Below are 7,224 nucleotides of genomic sequence, written 5' to 3'. Positions count from 1 at the left end.
GGAAGGAGCAACTGTTTCCTGAGCCTGCCACGCTTAATTCTCTTTTCTGTCCCAGGGGAGAGCTCCAGCCCGGGTCCTGGGATGGACCCCCGCCTCAGGCTCCCTGCTGGGCTCCTCCCGCTGCCTATATCTCTGCCTCTCTGTGTGTGTCTCTCCTGAATAAGTTAATAAAATCGTCTTTAAAAAAAGTCACGGGGATCCCTGGGTGGCGCAGCGGTTTGGCGCCTGCCTTTGGCCCAGGGCGTGATCCTGGACACCCGGGATCGAATCCCACGTCGGGTTCCCGGTGCATGGAGCCTGCTTCTCCCTCTGCTTGTGTCTCTGCCTCTCTCTCTCTCTCTGTGTGACTATCATAAATAAATAAACATTTAAAAAAAAAATAAAAAAAAGTCACGGACATAGTGTTCATCCATAAAGTTCTGAATGTGTCTTTGGGAAGCCTTTATAAACAGAACCATCTTTAGAGACTTTTTCCTTTGGACTGTGATTGAGTGAAGGCTACCCAGCCCTTGAGGAAGCAGCAGTGCACTAGACCAGGAGCTGTCTTAAGACAGCCCAACAGCCAAATCTGGCCAGATGCCTGTTTTTGTATAACCTACAAGTTAGGAACAATTTTTGCATTTTTAAATAGTTGGAAAAACTAAAAGAAGAATAATATTACATGAAAATGATATGAAATTCAAGTGTCAGTGTTCACAGATAAAGTTGTATTGGGACACAGCTATATTAATCTGAGTTTGCATTTGTCGATAGCTGCCTTCACCTAAAACAGCAGAACTATGTAGTTGGGACAACAACCGTATGGCCTGCAAAACCTAAAATATTTAATATCTGGGTTTTTGCAGAAAAAGTTCACCATTCCTAACATGGAAGGGGTGCAGGACCCTGGTCATATGGGACAGCAGCAGGGGATAGATACTAAAGAAGGCATTGGGATGGAGTCATGTATAAGGCCCACATCAGGTTGTTTTTTTTTTTTTTTTTTAAGGAAAAATTTATTTCTTTCACTTATTCTTTTCTGTGTAAAGTGTTAATCAATTAGACTAATTTTTTCCACTTAATAATTTTGCATGTAGAAAGAAAAAGAGGAGTTAGTGTTTTTCCATGAGCTCCTTAAGAACCACTGCCATACACACCTCTTTATGCCAGTATCTTCCATTCCCCTTCAGAGAGGGAGCAGATGAACTGAATTGATGAGAAAAGACCAAAGGAATTTCGTGTAAAGTGAACATGAAACAATAGGTGAAGATTTTACTAGGTTTATTCCATCTGTTTTACAGATGATTACACAAGAAACCTAAGTGAGCTTACCAAGAATTTTCACAAGTGCCATATATACTTTTAAGAAAGTTAGCTCAATAATATATCTCAAAGCTTTCAGACATATTTTTCCATTTTATTATTTTTTATTGTTAAATTCTACATGATCAGGACACCTGGGTGGCTCAGTAGTTGAGCATCTGCCTTTGGCTCAGGTCATGATCCTGGGGTCCTGGGATCCAGTCCTGCATTGGGTTCCTTGCAAGGAGCATGCTTCTCCCTTTGCCTATGTCTCTGCCTCTCTTTTGTGTGTCTCTCATGAGTAAATAAAATTTTTATAAATAAATAAATAAATGAATTCTACACCATTCTTTTTTAAGCTCACTGAATTTTTCCCTTTGTCAGTGGACCTATATAATGCTTTGCATGGCTGTAACAACAGATGAAATGTTAGCATTCCCACAGGTCATTCTCAGGTATTGTCATAAAAAGGCCGACACTCGCCCCATGATCTTTCCGAAACACATTTATGGAGCATCTAATTGCTTTCCAGGAATGTCACTGACTGAAGTGACATGCTTTGTGTTTGATTAAAATACCAACCTACTAAATGACATCCTATTTACTTAAAGAGACCAATGTAATTTCTAAAAGGTGTCTCATTTATATCCCAGAGTCAAGAAAAAGAAAACTAGTTTTTGGTATTTTGGTGTTAGTAATTGTTCTGTGGCAGTAGCAGAAGTAGTAAAAGTTTGTAGAAGTCTGTGACGAAACATCTAAGAACACCCTAAAATTAAACGTTCCATAGGAATGTAGCCATTGTTTTTGGACCTGCTTGCATATTACCTTCAAGGCACGAAGGAAGATTGTTGTCCAATTCTATGCCCACTTACTGGGTTCCTAAAATTTCACTTTAGACTCTGGGTTGGTGGCCTAAACCATCTGTCCCGTCTCTACGCCCTGCCATCAGGGTGAGAAATGCAGATCATAATATTCCCAGTCCATCTCACAAAGTATAAAAATCATTTTCACAGTGTGAGAAATTCAAATTAAAAACTAGAGACGGGGCGGGGTGGGGGTGGGGGGGTCCCTGGGTGGCTCAGCGGTTTAGGGCCTGCCTTTGGCTCAGGTCATGGTCCTGGGGTCCCGGGATCAAGTCCCGCATCGGGTTCCCTGCATGGAGCCTGCTTCTCCCTCTGCCTGTGTCTCTGCCTCTCTCTTTCTCTGTGTGTGTCTCATTAATAAATAAATTCTTTAAAAAAATAAATTTAAAAAAATAAATAAAAACTAGAGAGGTGCAGGGGCACCTGAGTGACTCAGTTGGTTTAGTATCTGACTCTTGATTCCGGTTCAGGTCATGATGAGAATGAGCCCTGTATAGGGCTTTGCGCTGGGTGTGGAGCCTGCCTAAGACTCTCTCCCTCCCTCCCTCCCTCCCTCCCTCTCTCTCTCTCTCTCTCACTGTAAAAAACTGAAAACAAAACTAGAATGGTAGGAAAAATAGAGGAGAAAAAAAAGCAAGTGTCTAGCTTGGTTCCATTACATGCAGTCCTTAGATGAGATTGGGTTTAGGTTACCATCCCAAGTGTGTTGCTCCTCAGGATTTCATATTCAGAAAGTACTTTCTTCTCACCCCCTAGCCATGATCAAGTTCTATACACAGTGATTCTTTTCTCTTTTTTGACTTCAAATGAATCCCCTGAATTATTGTTTGGGCAGGTGAGATCTGCTCTTCAATCACATTCCTGTATGTCACTATTTTTCCTAAGGATCATCTTTCTTCTCGTGTGCCATTATCAACTTGTTGCCTCTCAGGTCCAAATTCATCCTTTTTTTTTTACTTGCTCTGTGAAAATGGATCTGGGCCTTTTCACTGTTTCTCCTTACCCCCTTCCAACTCCATTTTAGAAGAACCTCCTCCAGTTTTATTTAAATAAAATACATTGCAAACAAAATGCACTTAGAGCCCTATTATCTTTCATTTTTGTAAGTATACCTCTGGTGTTAAGTTACTTAGATTCTTGTAATAAATTAAATGGATTCCATTATCAAATCTTTATAGGAGTTTTATAAGAGACAATCTCGAATGGTGCTACTATAAAAGTAAACTTTCACCAAAGTAGAAAAAAAAGTAAAGCCTCCCTCCCACCCCCCAAATGAAGAAAAAGAAGCTTTTTTGGCCAGTGTTCTTTCCTCTCTCAATACAGTTCTTTCCCTGTTAATTCACGTCTTTCCCCAGAGAATATATTTATTTCTACCTCCTAAATAAACCACTATAGTTTTTGAGACCAGCTGTGAGGTTTACCCATGACATGTTGATTCGTAGGTGTTCTGAAACAGAGGTTTTTCACAGGTTTTTACAATCAAACGCCAGGCAGTCCGGGTGGCTCAGCAGTTGAGCGCCTGCCTTTGGCCCAGGGCGTGATCCTGGAGACCCTGGACCGAGTCCCATGTCAGGCTTCCTGCATGGAGCCTGCTTCTCCCTCTGCCTGTGTCTGTACCTCTCTCTGTGTGTCTCTCATGAAAAAATAAGTAAAATCTTAAAAAAAAAATGCTGAGTTGATTGGCTTTTATAAACTTGCCTTGTTTTGGGGACATGATGGACATCATAAAGAAAATCTCGTAAATGTTTAGGTATTTTACTATATAATACTGTGTCAACAGATGAATATCGAAGTAGTTTACTTTTGTGTATCAACACTAATTTGAAATTGAATATTAAGGGTTGATTTTATTGCCTGTTTTCTTTCAAAATTCAGCATGAGGGATCCCTGGGTGGTGCAGTGGTTTAGCGCCTGCCTTTGGCCCAGGGCGCGATCCTGGAGACCTGGGATCGAGTCCCACGTCGGGCTCCCGGTGCATGGAGCCTGCTTCTCCCTCTGCCTATGTCTCTGCCTCTCTCTCTCTCTCTCTGTGTGACTATCATAAATAAATAAAAATTTAAAAAAAAAGTTCAGCATGATTTAATAGGTATGGCTTTTTAAAACCATGCAGGGTATCCTTACAGAGTTTTATTTTCATGGTATTAAATGGTATTCATTTTGGAAGGTCCAAGAATATGATGGAAAGAATCCTAGACATTTCAACATTGGCCGTGTGTTTATAACAAGTTTTCTGTGTGGATAATAATGTGTAGATGTAAAATTAAAATTATATAGAAAAATGTAATTGTGTTTAAGTTTTTAGAGCCTTCTGTGAACTTCTTCATATCATGGATGTCCTGAGTAAGTATAAAGTGCTTTTAAAAATGGCTTTTACATGCTCATAGTTTTACATATGAATCTATGCTTGACTTATATAAAGTCGTTTAGAAACAAACTTGTGCACTTCTCTTATGATGCAGTTTAAAATTACAAAGAGAGTTCTTTTAGTAGAGCTGGGTAAAACGTTAACTGTGCTGCAGGTTTATTTCTACAGTAGAGCATAATGGGAGAGCCTAATGTTGAGATAATTGTGTGGTCTGTTATTTTGTAAAATTGCTTCCTTTTGCAAGTTTGCTCAAATATAGGGAGCTGCGAGGGTGAATACGTCATAATGCTTTGATTAATTTAGTGTCTCATTTTACTGCAGTGAGGGTTAAATGAGAATATTAAACTTTCCTTTACTGTTCTTTAACTGCCTGGTTTCTACAGCTCTAGAAAACATTTTGACTAATGTGAGATAATGTAATTTTTTCTATTTCAAGTCATGACTCCGAGAAGTAGCTAAGTTACAGGTGCCAAATCCAAATATGTACAGCGATTTCAGTTTTCAGTTTTCAGTGCAACAAAATAGCAGTATTATCATAATCTTTAGCATCATACAATGTTAGCCTGAAAAGCTAGCAGTTTATCCAAGAAACATACCTTTTTGTTCAACAGGTTCATCTCTCTTAGGATTTTTTTAAAAATATTTATTTATTCATGAGAGATAGAGAGAGAGACAGAGGCACAGACACAGGCAGAGGGAGAAACAGGCTCCATGCAGGGAGCCTGACTTGGGACTCCATCCTGGGTCACCAGGATCACGCCCTGGACTGAAGGTGGCGCTGAGCCACTGAGCCACCCAGGCTGCCCCTCTCTTAAGATTTTAAAATAGGATAACACTTACCCCAAAAGAAGTTTTGCTGACATGGTGTCACCGTGCTGAAGAGGCTATTTGATCCCATAGTTCCTCCTGTTTTTCCAGATAGAACTTGTACCCTGTTGTAAATTCTGCTTGCAGCCTTAAACTGAAAATACAAACCATACCCAAACCTTGTTTTAGTTTTACAGTATGCCTGGAGTACATAGACTTCATATTTGTTTTTTTCTGTCAAGAAATTGTGTAGCTGGTAACATGTGAAAAGCAAGGAAACAAAACAAAAAGAGAATGAGCAAATGTTTGAAGGGCCTACTATTACTGCATAGACTGTGGTTAGAGAGCACTCCCTGACTGTTGGTCTCAGTGGCTGGTAGTGACCTGCGGAGATGAACCATTTAAAAATCAGAGACTTCTTGCTGTCCTCCTGGAGAAAGTTTGCACCGCACTTGTGGTTCTGTAGTTGTTTGTGAGGCGAAAAAAGCAAAAGCTTCAAAGCTCTTTTTTTTTTTTTTTTTTTTTTTTGCAAGCGCTGTTACTGGAGAGACAGAATCATGTGGTTTGTGACCTCACAGTACTCAAAGTAAAGTGGGATGACCTACCACTGTGGCTTTCCCCCTTGCTCTTGCTCTCTCTCTCTCACTGTCTCTGTCCCTGACAAAAGGCTTGTGGTAAGGCCCTTCCTGGCATCCAGAAGGATATAGCTTTTTTATTTTTGTGACTCATGAGGATTTGGATAGAATACAAATGCTGAAGGAACCCACACTCCTGTAAGGTTAAGCATTTGTAGAACAGAACTCTGCAGTTAAGGTTTTCCTTTCTATTCCCTGACCCCCGTTTTTTTTTCTTTTTGCCTCCTTTTATTTAGTTCATTATTGTGTCTATGGAAAAGAACAAATTGACTCAAGAGGCTGTGTGAAATTCTAAACAACAGTGATGACTTACAGTAATTTACATCTTTGGATTGTATCACATTCTGGGGTCTGCTTCATATTTGCTCAGTGATTTGTTTTTCTTTTCTTATCTTCTTAAACTTCTGTTTTTCTTCTTCTTGTCTTCCTAAACTTGTGAATCTGTAACTCATTGTAAAAAGTTTACCTTAAGTTCTGGTTGCAAACTGCTTGCTGGGCTTGACTGTAATTGGCTGTCATGAAAGTGTTAGTCTGGAGATTCCTTTACAAATACTAAATCATGTCTGTCTAGTTAACATATGATCAATATTAGATGCTGGCTCCTACAATAAAGATTTAATGTAATCGTATCTTTTATATTATGTACATGTTTATCTCATGACCAGTTTGAGGATCTGGTACAAAAGAATGGGAAGAATTGTGATACACTTTATGGATGAATCTTAGGGGTATTTTTCATGCTTGTAATTTTTAATTTTCAAGGGAATTAATTTATTTTACATAATTCTTTAAATAATTTATTTGGATGTTAACGTTAACAGCGCCTTTGATAGCAAATCTTAAACATCTATAAAGTAAAATTCTTATGTAATAACTTAGATTTTCAATGTTACCGACTTTATAAGGTCAGAATGCAGTGGGTGAACAGAAGCTGTAGTTTTTGTTTATAATGGGCACTTTGAAATACATGACAAAATGCTGTGTGTAGTAAGGAATAATGCACACAGACAGAGTATGTTAGTTGTCTCGATTTGGCAATTCTGATTCAGAGGAAAATTGGAAACATCTTTGGGAAACTATCTCCTTTTTTCTCCCTTTGGACATGTATGTATAGAACTCATTTTCTTATTAGGATGATTAAATATCATAGGCAGAGAATTTCATATTTATGAATAGATCTTCCTGTTTTCATCAGTTGGGAGTGATGGGGTATTTTTCAACAAAAAGTATAAAGCCGAATAGACCAATTTTTTAGTTTCAGTTTAGTTTACTT

This window comes from Vulpes vulpes, chromosome 12, assembly GCF_048418805.1.
Source record: "Vulpes vulpes isolate BD-2025 chromosome 12, VulVul3, whole genome shotgun sequence".
Lineage (NCBI taxonomy): Eukaryota > Metazoa > Chordata > Mammalia > Carnivora > Canidae > Vulpes > Vulpes vulpes.
The sequence above is the reverse complement of the archived record's forward strand: the minus strand, read 5'-3'. Positions refer to the sequence as shown.